This window comes from Heteronotia binoei, chromosome 3 (assembly GCF_032191835.1).
Source record: "Heteronotia binoei isolate CCM8104 ecotype False Entrance Well chromosome 3, APGP_CSIRO_Hbin_v1, whole genome shotgun sequence".
NCBI lineage: Eukaryota > Metazoa > Chordata > Lepidosauria > Squamata > Gekkonidae > Heteronotia > Heteronotia binoei.
In genome coordinates this window covers 153,574,644-153,589,608 of record NC_083225.1, presented here as the reverse complement: position 1 = coordinate 153,589,608, position 14,965 = coordinate 153,574,644, and the positions used below count along the sequence as shown (strand labels likewise).

Here is a 14,965-nt window from a genome sequence, read left to right as displayed (position 1 = left end):
CTTGTGAGCAAAAATTCTACTTTGTGAGCTATTGGTATTAAAGTTGTGAGCTACTGCATAAATTAGTGTACTCTGGGGTCATCTTTCCTGAGCTAAGACAAAAATGTGTGAGCCAGAGGCTAAAAATCTGTAAACTAGCTCACGCTGACTCAGCTTAGAGGGAACACTGCTCCCATAGCATTTTTTTAAAAAAAAACAGGATCACTTTCTCCAGTGGAAAAACTGGTTAGTCAAACTACTGTTTTGTCTGATTGCTTCTGAGCAGTGCTGCATGTATTCCTAAATTAAAGCAACTGCTGCTGCCTGGGATTATGAGGGTCCTCTAAATACATATTCCCCTTCCAAAACCCTCCCAGAACTAAAATCCAAGTTATATGGGGAATTAATGATTTGGGGACTTTAAGCTTGCTTATGGGGAGGGCAGAATATAAATTGGAAAGAGAGAAAGACAGACAGAGAGAGAGAGAGAGAGAGAGAGAGAGAGAATATGGCCACAGCATGTCTTAAACCAGTTCTTTGCTTCCACATATTTTTAGATAGTTCGAAAAATATTAATGGAAAATTAATTATTTTTTTCATAGCAAGCAGAAACTGCTAGAACTCTCACACCAATTCCATGTTTATGAATAATTAGCTTCAGAAATGCAAGAGCTGATAAAAAGTGATTTTTTTTTAAATTTCAGAATATTTTTGGCACTATCATCAAGCACTGTTCTTATATTCCTTTGAATACCTTGCCATGCTCAAATATAGTAGTGAAAGGATGATTTTCATATTAGCAAACTTGAATGTTTACCAGTCATGGTTGTACAGAGGTTTAATGCTTTAATTAAAATTTTCACCATACGGATGTAAAAAAATCCATCACCCCCAGTCCAGTAGTACCTTAAAGACTAACAAAATATGTCACAGCATATGAGCTTTCGTGAGTCACTACTCACTTCTTCAGGTACAGCTAGAATGTGAGTCCATCTGTCCTTATATCTTAGAGTGTGGGGGGATTTCAGATGCTGAATGACAAAAGCTCATACCCTGCCATAACTTTTGTTAGTCTTTAAATTGCTACTGGACTCTTGCTCTTTTCTACTGCTACAAACTAATATGGCTACTCATCTTGATGTATTTTTCCCCAGATATTCTTAGATGGAATGAGCCAAAGCCTCAGATGAGGTTTGGGTTGCCAGCCTCCAGGTAATGGCTGGAGATTTCTTGGGATTACAATTGATCTCCAGACAACAGAGATCAGTCCCCCTGGAGAAAATGTCTGCTTTGGAAGGTAGATTCTATGACATTATACTCCATGGCATTATATTAAGTTCCTCCCCTCCCAAACCCCACAGTCCTCAAACTCCATCCCAAAAATCTTCAGATGTTTCCCAACTCAGAACTGGCAACCTTAGATGGGGTGGTTCCAGCGGCGTCACTAGGGCGGGGCCAAGGGGGCCTTCGGCCCTCCTCCAGAGCATTCTCATTGGCCCCAGGCACTGACCCATGACCCCCCCCCAACAGGAAGGGGCTGGCCCTGGGACTAGAATGCTGCTGCTGTGTGTGGGCTGGCCGGGATTCTGAAACCGGGGCCGCGCTGCCGCCGGCTCAGCTAAAAGCGTGTGGGTGAGTGGGGGAAACTTAAATGCTGCAAAACTGGTATCTTGGATTACGGGGGCTGGTCATGTGACCAGAGGGTGGATGAGGGAGGGGCCATGTGAAGTGGGCGGGGTTGTGTGCGGAGGGGGTGACGCAGCCCTCCAAAAGGGGTGATGCCCAATGGGGGGGTGACTTGAATCAGTTACACCCCAGGGTGCAACCCACCCTAGTGACGCCTCTGGGTGGTTCACCCACTAATACCCTCTCCTAGCTACAGCCCTGACCATAAGCATAGTAACCTTAACTGAGCCTATTTAAAGGTCATAAAATACAATATACCTCAGTCCTATTCCCAACTGCAAGATATCCACTTGCCTTCTCACAAATACCTTGTCCACGATACCTATTATGGATTAAGCATGTTGGCATTGATTAACTCCCCTATATTAATTAAATACAGGTCAATTAACCCATTAGAGGACCCCTGAGAATGTCTTTGTGCAGGGGGTGATAGGAATTGCAGCATGGCAGGTACCTACTCAATGGACTGCCTGTACAATTAGATGGCTTTATTTGGAGTTGTAATTCACCTAGAGAAGGGCTGGAGAGAAGGGAATTGTGAAAGAAGTCTACTCTAGCCAGTGTGTGCCAGTCTCAAGCGCAGCCTTCCATTGAACTGTTCAAGTCGAAGCTTTGCATTGGAGAAATGCAGCAAGCACATGCTTTTCCCATTAAGTACTAGCTAATCAATGCTAACAGGAAATGTGTTGGTTCTGTATCTGTGCGGCCAACTATACCTCTGGAAGGATGCCTGCATTGTGCTCGGATACAATGACAGCTTTAAAATGCTGGTGAAATCCTATTGAATTTATTTTATGATGAAGCCAATTGTTGCTTTTCCAGAATATGTCAAATTGTCACAATTCCAGTGTCTCTATTTTATTCTGTATCAACATTCTAACTTTAAAATGTTACTGAAATAGCAATTATTAAGATGGGCTTGAATAGCAGGAGGAGAAAGGGAGAAAAAGAGAGAACAATTGTGTTGTTTGAATCTGATGCTTGTTTACTCAAAAGTGAATCCCACGGAGTGCAATAGTATTACTGATACAGTATGCTTAGGATTGCAGCTTTACACTTTTTTAATCAGTGTTATACCATTCTGAGTCCATTAAAGTCAAGATGTAGCTCTGTTTTGGGTGGCTCTGTTAGAGTGATAAAAGGTGTTTTGGGTTTTAGTTGGGGCTTTTATGGCAGCAACAGCACATAAAAACTTTAAGGAAGGCCATATGCATCTATTTTTGGTTTCATACATTGTCACTGCTGTTTGTTCTGGCCTGCCTCATTTTGTTGCTGTTGGTGATGGTTCCTTTATTCCTTTGATGACTTTTTTATTCAATTTTCACACCATGTTATGGCATTTGTGTGTTATACATTGTTTATATTCAAGTGACACAAGAATACCAGTTTTAATTTAGACAAGTGTAAGGGAAGAAGGACTTGTCACTCTAGGAAAAGGACCCAACACTTTTCCTTCACAATGGGGGAACCAAAAAGTGAGTATTTAAATTAAACCAGGCAGCTTTTGAAATCTACCCCATCCCAAACCACTTCCTTGCTTCATTATGGTATGATTCCCCCCCCACCACCCATTTTCTTTCCAGACCAATTTCAGTGAAACACATTTAATCAGTGTTCACTGTGATAAGAATTTACAGGTAACACTGCTGAATAGCCTTTGTAACCTGTAAGGACTTAGAACATTGTGCACCTAGAGCCAAAGGTGGGGGAGGGGTGAAGCAAACAGACAACAGACACATTGTCAGAGTTGAAATAGACCCTTGTCAGACCTTCGGCACACTATAGGGCAGTGGATCCAGACATTGGTCAACACACCCACTGGCCAATGAACACTTAACACCCCAGCCTGGCAGTGAAGGATAACAAGATGTGGGATTCCATGTGAGCACAAGCCACTGTTTGGTTCCCCTTGCCACCTGAGAGTGAGGGCATCCTGACAGCCCCCAAGCTGGGTGTCTCCCCAGTAAGCCATGACCCCCAAATCCCTTAAGGGAATCCCCAAGGTGGGGGAAATGGGACATGCAGCAGGTCATGCCCCCAATGGATCTGGCCCAACACTGATACAGCCAGCACACAGTTGTGACAATACAAACAACAAGAAAAACTAACATGATGCCACACCATGGAAACAACAGCCACTTGTCACCTAGACAATCCTGTATATGCCACAGACAGCTATGAAGTCATCAGCATAGAAGGGCCTCCTTTATTTCAGATAGGCAGACCAGAGGGAAAACTCCTGCAGGTCTGCCAGCCAGAGCTCTGATTGGTTGGCTGGGAGATGAGGCACCAAAGCCAGCAGCAGAGGACCCCCACTGAACCTTGCTCACTGAATCTTTCTACCCCCCACAGGCCCACAAATAGCCTCAAGTAAGGCTGGGGCCCTTGCTTTTAAAATATACATTTCCTTGCAGGTTACTGATGTGTGTAACAACTGTAAGAGGAAGGCAGGCTAGTAAAGCCCAAATGTGTAGTTTGGCACCAAAGGTTACGGTTTTGGGGAATTTATTTACAAAGCTATTGGATGATTCAGTTGCCAAAATGTCACCGACCATTTTTTTAAACAAAAGACTTGTTAAATGGGAATAACTTTCAGTATATTATTGTATCATATTATAATGTATTGTATGATTTTGTGATGTCATAAAATCAATCTTATTTCATTAATTTGATTTTAAAATCCATGAGGAAATTTTTAGGTATAGAATAAAAGTGGATTGAAGTGCAAGCTGTACTGTAGTACAGGGTTTCCAAAACTTTTTTTTCCTGTGGCCCGGTTATTTTTACATTTTTCCTTCGTGGTCCACTAAAATTTGGGAGTGGAGCCAAGAGACTTTGGGAGTGGAGCCGGAAGACAGGAATTATGTCATTTCCTGTGGTGTCAAGGGCCAAGTGATGTCACTTCCAGGGCACACTGAACCAAAACTCCACCTTTTCCTATGATGTCACTTCCAGGGCACTCCCCCAAACCTGCCTCTTCTTCTGAAGTAACTTCATTTTCAGAAAAAAATCTCTCTGAAACTCATGCTGAGCCAAAATGGGGTGGAAAGTGGGCGGTCCTCTCTTTCCACCCCCACACCTGCATGCACCTATCTGTTTGTGTGTTCTTCTCCAGCTTGCAAGCACTCCTAATGCCCATGTTCAGTTGCCTGCACCACCTACACACCCATTCCTCAACAGCACTGGCCAGTGTATGAAGTTGGGAGTGCTGTTGCCATTGCCATCAGGAATGACAGCACTGTGTATCACCCACACTGGGCCCTGGCAGCTGCTCTACCTCAAAATATGCTGAAACATTTAGTAGGCCTTTCTTTCGACTGCTACTACTGGAACCCTGACTCAAGCTATAACCAAGCTTGTTTGATTTCAAGAAAATCTTTTGACAGCTATTTTTCATACTTTTCTTTGGCAGAAGCACTGGAAAATTGCCGTGAAAAGTAGCAGAGGATTGTACTGCAATTAATGAATTAATTTCCAGTTATATGAAGTTCATACAAGCTTTTCTGTAGTTATCCCAAAAAGGATATTTATGAGGGGCCTGCAGCTTTTTACTGGCTGTGTTTCCCATGCCTTTAAAAGCAATCTGTTTTGCAGATATTTAACCACTGAACTTCTTTCATCCTTTTTAATATCTATAGGAGGAGTTTAATTTTGGTGTCAGACAGCTGTTAAAAGCAGGACCAGTAAAATGGTGCCAAGTTCATAGTACCATCACTTCCAGTGCTGTTGAGATATACTGCAGTAATCTCCAATAATCTCTTTCTGCCCCACACCTCTCATTCTCACTCACTCACACAGAAATCTCATAGAAAGGCTAGCTGGCTACAACTGAGCATGCCAACTTTTCATTGGCAGAGCTCCTATATCTGCAACAACAGTATGATGAACAGAGTAGTTTCATCCAGTAAAAATTGAAGGAAGGAAGGAAGGAAGGAAGGAAGGAAGGAAGGAAGGAAGGAAGGAAGGAAGGAAGGAAAGAAAGAAAGAAAGAAAGAAAGAAAGAAAGAAAGAAAGAAAGAAAGAAAGAAAGAAAGAAAGAAAGAAAGAAAGAAAGAAAGAAAGAAAGAAAGAAAGAAAGAAAGAAAAAGAATGAAATGGAAGGAGAGGAAAAGAAGACATGGAAAGAAAGAACATAAGAGGAGCTATGTTGGATCAGGCCAAAATTTCCTCATACAATGCCCAAAAAGCATCAGAATATCCACCAGTGGGGCAAGACACTAGAAGCCCTCCCACTGTTGCTTCCCCTCCTCCCAGCACCAAGAATACAGACAGAGCATCACTTGCAGGAAAAGAAAGAAAGAAGGGGGGGGGGAGCCTTTCTCACCGTCAGATGATCCCAGCCAGCAACAATTCTGCCCAGGGGTCGTTTGGTAAAAAAAAAAACAGCTACTAGAATGCCCACTCACCACCCCTCCTGGCTGCAAAAAACACACACCTTTCTTTGCCGCCCAGGTCTCCTGGGGAAGTCTCCCCAAAAGAGCATACTGCAAGGCATATGAAAGCTCATACCTTGAAGAACACTTCATGGGTCTAAAGTGTCAGTGGACTCCAGCTTTTCTCTTAAACACTGGGAGGGGGGGAGAAGGAAGGAGAGGCAGCCCAGCTCCTCTCTGCACAACACAGAGATGGGGGAAGGAAGGAAGCCAAACAGAGCTCAGACTTTGCAGTCTGTGTCAGTCTTCAAGGCTAGCTTTTTTCTGCACAACAGAGAAATGGGGGGAGAAAGAAAGCCAAATGGAGTGCAGGCTTTGCAGCCTATGTCTGTCTTCAAGGCTAGCTTTTCTCTGCACAACAAAGAGACGGGGGAAGGAAGGAAGCAGAGCAGAGGTCATGCTTTGCTGGGGGCGGGGCTAGCTTTGGCTTTTTTTGTGACCCGGTTATGAGGCTTCCGTGGCCCGGTACCAGGTCACGACCCTGCAGATGGGAAACACTGGTATAGTAAGTAGCTGAGGTGGTGAGCTGTGCTAACTTGCTACCAAAATTTCATGTGACAGGGTCATAACCTCATCACACTGTTGGCTCATCTCCTGGTTCCTTTGCCAGGGCCCTTAATGACATCAGAATCAAGGTGAGAGGGGGTTCTTTCAGTCCTTGCTGTCAGCTCCCTCTTCTTCAGCCTACAGGGAAGGTTGCTGAGCTTTCCTTGTCTGCCCACCTTCTGGGTCTTTTGAAGGCAGCATGGAAAGCCACACATGTCCATTGGCTGTTTCTGAGCATCACCGATTCTGGCCATCATCACAACCTCACCCTGCCTCTGCCTCCCTTGGGATGCCACTAAAATGCTGAGGCCCTTTAAAGTTGTAGCTATGCAGCCTCATTCTGCTGTCATTTGAGAAGAAAGGAGTAATGGAAGTACTTGCTGGTTTGGACTGACAACTTATTTCTTGTGCCCCTCCCCCAAGGTAGTTAGAAGTTTCTCTGTGAATCTTAAACAGGTTATGTTGTGCAATGTCCTCACCAACCCCCAGAATGCCCCCTACCAGATGGGTGAGGGGACCTGGCAACCCTAGTAACTAGTAAGAAGCAAATACTGTTGAGTTTGGTGGCACATCCACCAGGCTGTCTCTTCCTTTGAGAACGCACGCATAGCTGGTCTTGAGGACAAAAGGAGATTGAGGAAGAATCGCACTGCTACAGCACCAACCCTAAATCAGACTTTTCCCTGCAGCCACTGTGGCCGGACCTGCCTGTCCCGCATTGGTCTTGTAAGCCACCAGCGAGCCTGCAGCAGACGTGGACTATTGCACCCTTCTTAAATCTTCGTTTGCGAAGCCAAGCCGAGAGAGAGAGAGAGGTGGCACATCACCTCTCCCCACTTTCTTTCTACTTCCCTTTTAAATGGGTAAATGGCAAAGTCCAGCTGAAATCTTTGTCCTGGAACCCATAGTGCCTCCCAGCAGCTTTGCTCATAACTGCTTAGAAGTAGGAAGTCATGCTGGGAAAGATTGGAAAGAGTTATTAACAGAGAAGACAATCCCTGATTGAACCCTATTTGAAGAACCGCAACTCATGATTGATCACTGTCCCCACCACACTTCAGAAGGGTTAAGCTGTTGGTTTTCTATGGGGGCTTACAGGCAGAGGGGAACAGGTAGATGAGAGCATTCATGTGTATGCATACATTTTCCAGACCTCTGTCAAATATTTGGAAATGAGTATCAACTGGTTTTGAGTGCTTGATACTGATAAAATAAGAACAAAGAAGTGATTTTGGGTTGAGATGAAGGTCACCCATTACTGGTAAACATGCCTAGGATTTGGCAGTGCTGATTGTGTCCTTAAGAAAATCACTCTTCTCTTAGCCTTGGTCCCCCATCTGTATTAATACTGGACTACCTTTAAGGCCAGTGGAAAATGTTATGGAGAAACAGTTTGAACACTTGAAGCAAGCTATATAAATGCTAAGTATTATTATTTATGGCTTTTCTCTACCCCCTAAAGTCTTTATGGCAGAATCCCTTACAAATAAGAACAGGGTATAGTATACTAAGACTGCTTCTGAGCACATCAGTCCATTTCTTGCAGAGGAATCATAAGTCCTCTAAAAATATTCTGTTCCATTCCACTCATATGAACTGAGAGCCTGCCAACCATGTGTATTGGGAGAGTGCAGGTTCCTGCAATGCACCCAATAAATGTGGTTACCATTTCATGTGAATTGGGCAACATGTGGATTTTCCATGCATTCATTCATGCAAACCATAATCATGATTTTCTGGGGTTTTGGTTTACAAGAATAAAAGATACATACACACAGGAAACCCACACGTCATTCAGTTCACCTGGGATGGCAACCATGTGTATCAGGTGCTTCACAGGGACACAGGCATTCTGGGTACGTGGCTACCAGGCTGCCATTTCACAGGAATGAAATGGATTGTCTGTAGAGAGCTAAAACCTTCAATGGGATTGGTATTTGGGGCACACAAACCCTGTTCCAACCAAAGCCAGATTGGTGGTCCAGTTCAGGAGAATATCTGTATATTTTATATTAAAATAAATTTTGTGGGAATAACCACTGTTCTGCTTTAAAGCACCAAAGTTTGATTTATCTGGTTTCCCTTACAAAGCAAAGAAAGGGTTTTCTTCCCTACCCCCCCAAATATTCAGATCCCAAATTGTGACCCAAGCAATTGGTGAAGTAACGGTATCAAGACTGTACGGTTTATTATGTATCCATCTACTCTACAGCACTCAGAATGATTTGCTTCTTGGGTTTTCATTTGAATCCTCTTATTTCTAAATTAAATTGGAACCTGGGGATTGAAGGTAACTGTATTTAACAAAAAAGAAATAAATGAAGATGAACTATTAAAAAAAAAAAACATTTCAGAGGCCAATATAGAGTCTGGCAGGTTGTGCTTCCAGCTTCGAATAAATGTGATCTTTACTATCAACTTCAAAATACCAACCCTTTCCTAAGGAGACTCCAGAGCAAGTGTGTTTGAGGCTGTAGCTCATCTTTAATAATGCTACTTTTAAAAATAAATCATATTTTATGGATCTAAACTTAGCCTCTTCAGATAAGTGAGTCCTGGGGCCGCCGATGATTAATATGCAGTGCCTGAGCATGGCCCAGCAGGGCCTGATTAATAGAGATGACATCATGATGTTTAAACATTCTATTAATGCCAGGGCCTGTGACAAATGGAGGTGCTAAGCATGGCTCCCAGTGACATTTGCATAGGGAAAGCGAGGACTCTTAAAGTGGCGGCTTCGTTCCTTGCCAAGGACAGCCTGGCATGTGGATGGCTGTCTCTGTGTGTCTCCTCTCTGATTTAGAACACCCTTTGAGGTCACAGCTTCAGCAAGGTTTGCCAGAAACTGTATGTCCACCTATTACCAAAGGGATGGAAATGTTATTGCTAAGGAAGCTTCTGATGTTTTCCTGTAGAGCACCATCAGATATGCAATAAAGGAAGTTACAACATGGTGATTCTTACATCTATAATTGCACTTCTCCATAGCATATAGTCTGAGATTCTCTGCTTCTTCCATTCTAGTATAAATAGATTTCTGACATGTTTCTCTAGCTGTCTACATAACATCCCAGGTGAAGTTATTTAAATCCTTGCTATGAAAAACTTCCCACCACCCATTTCCATATGTGAAGTCTGTATTAAAAGGACAAGGCATTTCTTTCAGTTCTGCTGGCAACCCTGCATAAACATACAAAACTACCTGGTACCAAGAGTAAGTAAACATCTATTCCAGCTGGTAAGGGCTCTCTAGGATCTGAAGCAAAAAAAAAAAGGGGGGGGTCTCAATACCTGTCATCTGAGGTTCTTTAATTTCAGGTACCAATCATTTATCCTGGGCACTTTTGCATGAACATCGTGTCCCATGCCACTGAGCCACACCATTCCCAAACAGGCTTCAGACAGGCATCATAGGACCTGTGGATCATGGATGTGCTGAATGAATATAAGCAAAACTGAGAGAAGTATTTGTAGTCTGTAGTCTTCCCATTCCTTGCCACCATTTTCTTATTCTGCTTGCCCTCATCAGCAAATGTGGCCCAGTGCTTTAATAGGATATGAAATAAAACTGCCGTTTTCAAGTCTGCAAGCCTGCTCTCTGCAGTCGTCACACTGAATCTATGAGCTATTATCAGTCTTGAGAATACAGTAATTGTAGATTAATGACTTTCAGGGAGAGGACAGTATGAACATGTGAGCAGTTTTCCCTCATACTTCAAAAGATTATTACAATGTTAGGTCAGGCATTTCTGTACTCTAAGCATGTGGACATGCAATTATCGTCTAAGGACAAACCTGGCTTAAAGAACACAGGGTGGAGAAACCACTTCTCACCTACTGCCTTTCACTTGCAGAACTGCTGCTTAGATCAGGGGTGTCAAACATGCAGCCTGGGGGCCAAATCAGTTCCACGGAAGGCTCCTATCAGGCCCCCGAGCAATTGACTATCATCTGCTTCCTTCTCCCTCTCTCTTGCTTCCTTCAGAAACACAGCTTGCCTTGCCAGGCTTGCTCAATAGCACAGGAGCTACAGAGCAAAGTGTCTATTTTCTCCATTGACTGAGGCTCCTCCCTTGGGGAAGAAAGGCTCACTCAACTGCACAGCAGAGCTACTACGTCAAGAATCTAGTCCTTCTATTGGCTGAGACTCCCCCCCCCCCAGTCCCTTGGGGCACGAGGGAAAACTTTGCCCAGTTCTCTGGATCACATGGGAGAGATACAAAGAAAGCATCTTTAAGACCAATGAGTGCTAATGTTTTAATCATGTTTTATTTTAAGTTTTAAAAAATCTTTAATTGTATTTGTCTGTGTCCTTTTTAAAGTTTATATCTCTGCTACCTGGCATTACATTTTATGACACACATGGCCTGGTCCGACAAGATCTCATTTATATCAGATCCGGCCCTCATAACAAATGAGTTCAACACCCCTGGCTTCGATGTTAGCACTGACCAAATCCAAATGTCCTGGGGAGTGGAATTCTTTTGCCTTCAAATACCGATTAGGAGAAATGACTCAGGCACCAGCAGTAGAGTTCCTTGTCTAGATGCTGAAATTCTACCACAGATTTGGAAGCAGTAAAAGAATAGGCAGGAAGCCCAAATACTATTAGGGGGAGGGGGGGGGGAAGAGATCAAAACTAACATTTATTAAAGAAAGTATCATACAGTGCTTCAAAATAGGGAAATTGACTTGTTGCATGCATGACTGATTCCAATTCTATGTGTCTGAGCAAACTACCAGGCAGTGGAACAGGACGGATTGGTAGCATGGTAAAGGAGATGGGAGGAAAGAATTGTGAGATGACAGAAACAGACCTACAGCTACTAATCCTGGACTCCAAAAGATAGCCAAACACTGATATGGATGTCCAGGTGGCTGGGTGGCAAATAAATCCCACAGAGGCAATGGACCTGGGTACAGCAGCAGCAGTGATGGTGGATAGAAGCTGCAGTTGCTCCTGCAGCCACAGATGCTGGGAACCTTACAGGACCTAGCAGTCTCCGCCCCCCCAAGCAAAAAGCAACAGAGGCTGCTGGTTTGTACTTGAGCTCAGTGCCTCTTCCTCCCAGTGCAAGCAACACAAAACATACTGTTTACATTGGAGGTACATCTGCCCCAAGCAAGGGAGAATGAGAGAAAGTGTGTGGGAAAAAGGAGTGGATGGAGAGGGAAAAAAGTAAAGGGAAGGAGATGGGATTCACCCTCTTTGCAAGCTTCTTGTGGGTTCCCACTTGTGTATTATAGTTTTTAGATGTACAGCTACAATGTTTTTTTTTAAACACATGGAAGTGACAAATAAAACAAAATGCAAAAGTGACAAATAGGTATTTGAATTGAAAATAAATGCACAGTATACATATGCAAGACACACAGGGACTTTAACTTAATGGTAGAACACATGCATTCAGGTGACATTCCAAGATAAATGGTCTTACCTGCTAGGGAACACGTGTCTCTGATGAAGGTGCTTGACAATCACTGTTAGCAGAGTAAAGACCAAAGCTTCCATCTGGAGTTCTTGCTCAGCCTTTGAGGTTCTTTCAGGGGCTTCCACATATCACTGGCATCCAGGTATGCAAAAGATCACACCAAAAGCAAGTTTGGATGAAATGTAGATAGGAAAGTGTGGATTTGTGCACATCTTCATCCACAAAGGGTACCATATTCAGTGTCATTTTCTTCCCTCCCCATCAGGGGGCCTTAGCCAGCTTTTTAAAATTGGTAGTATAAGACAGATTCTCATCCCCTCTTCAGTTTATGCTTCATGAAAAACCTAGGTTTCTTGTTGCCTCGTGTGCATAAGCCCATTTTTGGCAAGACTTTATGGAACCAGGGACATTCCTTGCTGAAGCAGGAAGAACTGGACAACCACAAATGATTCCCAGCAAAACCAAATGCAAAGTGAGGGCAAACTAGAGTTCAGATGTGCTCATTGCTATTATGCTTTTAGCCTGAAACTGCTAAAATGTCCTCCAATGCATGTTTCAGCTTTGATTAGCTCACATAAACCCTGAAAACAATCTATTTTGAAATTCTGGCTCTTTGTTTTTCCCCTAGTTTTTCTGCTGGATTATGGCCCCAAATACGCTGTTGATAAGCTAAATAATACATCTAGAGAATGAAGAGAGCTGAATAATGCAGCTCTGCTGCTTATAGCTTTCCCTCCTGTTAAGCCAGTGAGAATTCTGTGAATAAAAAATTGTGTCTAAGAGGAAAATTTTGACAGGAGTACTTTGGAAATTCATTTTGTGGGTGTTTTTTCCCCCCATGGCTGAGAAATGAAATCTTCAGCTTGAGCTGGATAATTTCAGAACCTCACTGCACAAATAGACACAGACAGACACATAGATCCACATATACACAACACTGCGACTCCTGTTTCTGTATAGGTAGTCATTAGATGATTTTACACAATTATGTTATTACAGAATGTGAGAAGTGTTCCTGGGCCGGGGGTCAAAAGGGAAGCCTGAACTGGAAGGACTTCCAGGGAGGCAAGAGGGAAAGTGTAGCATATATAGTTAGTTAAACCAATCCGTGTAATGTTCTGTTCTGCTTTCTGTTACTGGCAAGGGTTGGAGCTTCTCAATTAAGAGTGTGCAGTTCCTCACCTAACAGCAAACAGTGCAAGGCTTGTGTTCTCCCACTTAGTAAAATTAGAAACTTCCTACTAACGCACAAAACTTTCCTCTGTTGGCCACTTGTGTGGGAGGAAAGCTTCAAAATTGCAGAGCCGAATGGTATAATACAAGACAATGTTTCTGAAGAAGATCTTGAAGTTTATATTGCTTAATCCTCCATTCCAATGCCATACCAAGGCAAGGCAGGGTGGATGGGCAGTGCGTAGTGGGCTGCGATCTGGTCAGGCATAACTCAGTACTGTCTACAAGGACACTAGAGCTCTGGTTCAATGTATTTGTTGTGTGTGGCTAATTCAGATGAAAAGCAAATATGATTGCCAAGACTGGGTACTTATAACACAATGAAATGCAAACAGAGCCCCAGTTCTTCTGTTACAGTAGAGCAAACCACCCCAGTGAGAGACACAAAAAAACGGGGAACAAAGCAGTCTCTTTTTCTGTATTTTTTCAGCAAACTGATAGGTGGACTTTAAATGACATAAAGCAGGGGTGTCAAACATGTGGCCCAGGGGCCATATTAGGCCCCCAGAGGGCTCTTATCAGGCCCTTGAGCAACTGGCTGTCATCTGTTTCCTTCTCCCTATCTCTTGCTTCCTTCTCCATATCAGCTTGCTTTGCCAGGTTTGCTCAATTGTACAGCAGAGCTACTGAGCCTATTCTCTCTTCCTTCTTGGCTGAGGCTCTTCCCCCTCCTGGGGATGGAAGGAAAGAACCAGAGCTTCTTTTGCCCAGTTTCCTGTATTCCATGAGAGAAATACAAAGAAAGCAACTTTAAGTCCAACAAGTGCTAATGTTTTAAGCATGTTTTAAGTTTTTTTTAAAAAAAACAACAAAATATTTAATTGTGTTTTTCTGTGTCCTTTATAAAGTTTTTATCTCTGCTGCCTAATCTTAAACAGGTATACCCATGGCCTGGCCTGACATGGCCTGGCCCAACCTGACATGGCCCAGCCCAACAAGGCCTCATTTATATCAGATCCGTCCCTCATAACAAATAAGTTTGACACCCCTGATATAAAGTCTTCAGCCTCCATAAAGTCACTAACAAACATCTGTGCATCTTTGAAACAACACTTGTTGCCTTGATGAAGGTCTCATGATGTTATACTCATATAACTCTATTTCTGTTCTCTTGTCTCCAGCTGCTTAAAATGCAGATGTTTGTGCAGAATCCCTCAGTTCAGCTCACTGTTCAATCAAGAAGGTGGGAGAGAACTGCCACCACTTCACCTCAAATCAAGCTAGGACAAGCTAGGAAAAGTCAAACTCGGATGTGTTTACAGCTGTTTGGTATGAATCAAACAGATTGGGTGATTGACTTGCATCTGATAAACACCTTTTAACTTAAGTCAGTTTGACTGTTGAACACATTGAAGGAGAAATTCGCAACATCCCTAATATTCTTCCATGTCATTTCCTATACAGCCTTCCCTTTGTATATAACAAGTCCATTTTTTCCCTCTTCCTTTACATCGTGATATGGAATAAGCAAAGAGCTGAGATGGTTCCCATGAATGATCTAATCCATCCTGCCTGAAGACAATATGACCTGCACATAAAATGTGCTGATAATGGCAATGGCCCAATATCTTAAATCCTTAGATTTCCCCCCTTACAGGAGGGCCTTTACATTGGCCAGATGTGATGCCATGCCGTCCATGATTTTAGAAGGGAGAT

At 43.1% G+C, this 14,965-nt stretch overlaps 1 protein-coding gene across 2 annotated transcripts in view; it reads left to right on the top strand.

Moving 5' to 3' along the window:
• Nucleotides 1-14,965, top strand: part of LSAMP (limbic system associated membrane protein) — a 2,408,919-nt gene that overhangs the window by 503,107 nt on the left and 1,890,847 nt on the right. The gene's annotated exons all lie outside the window — the stretch shown is intronic.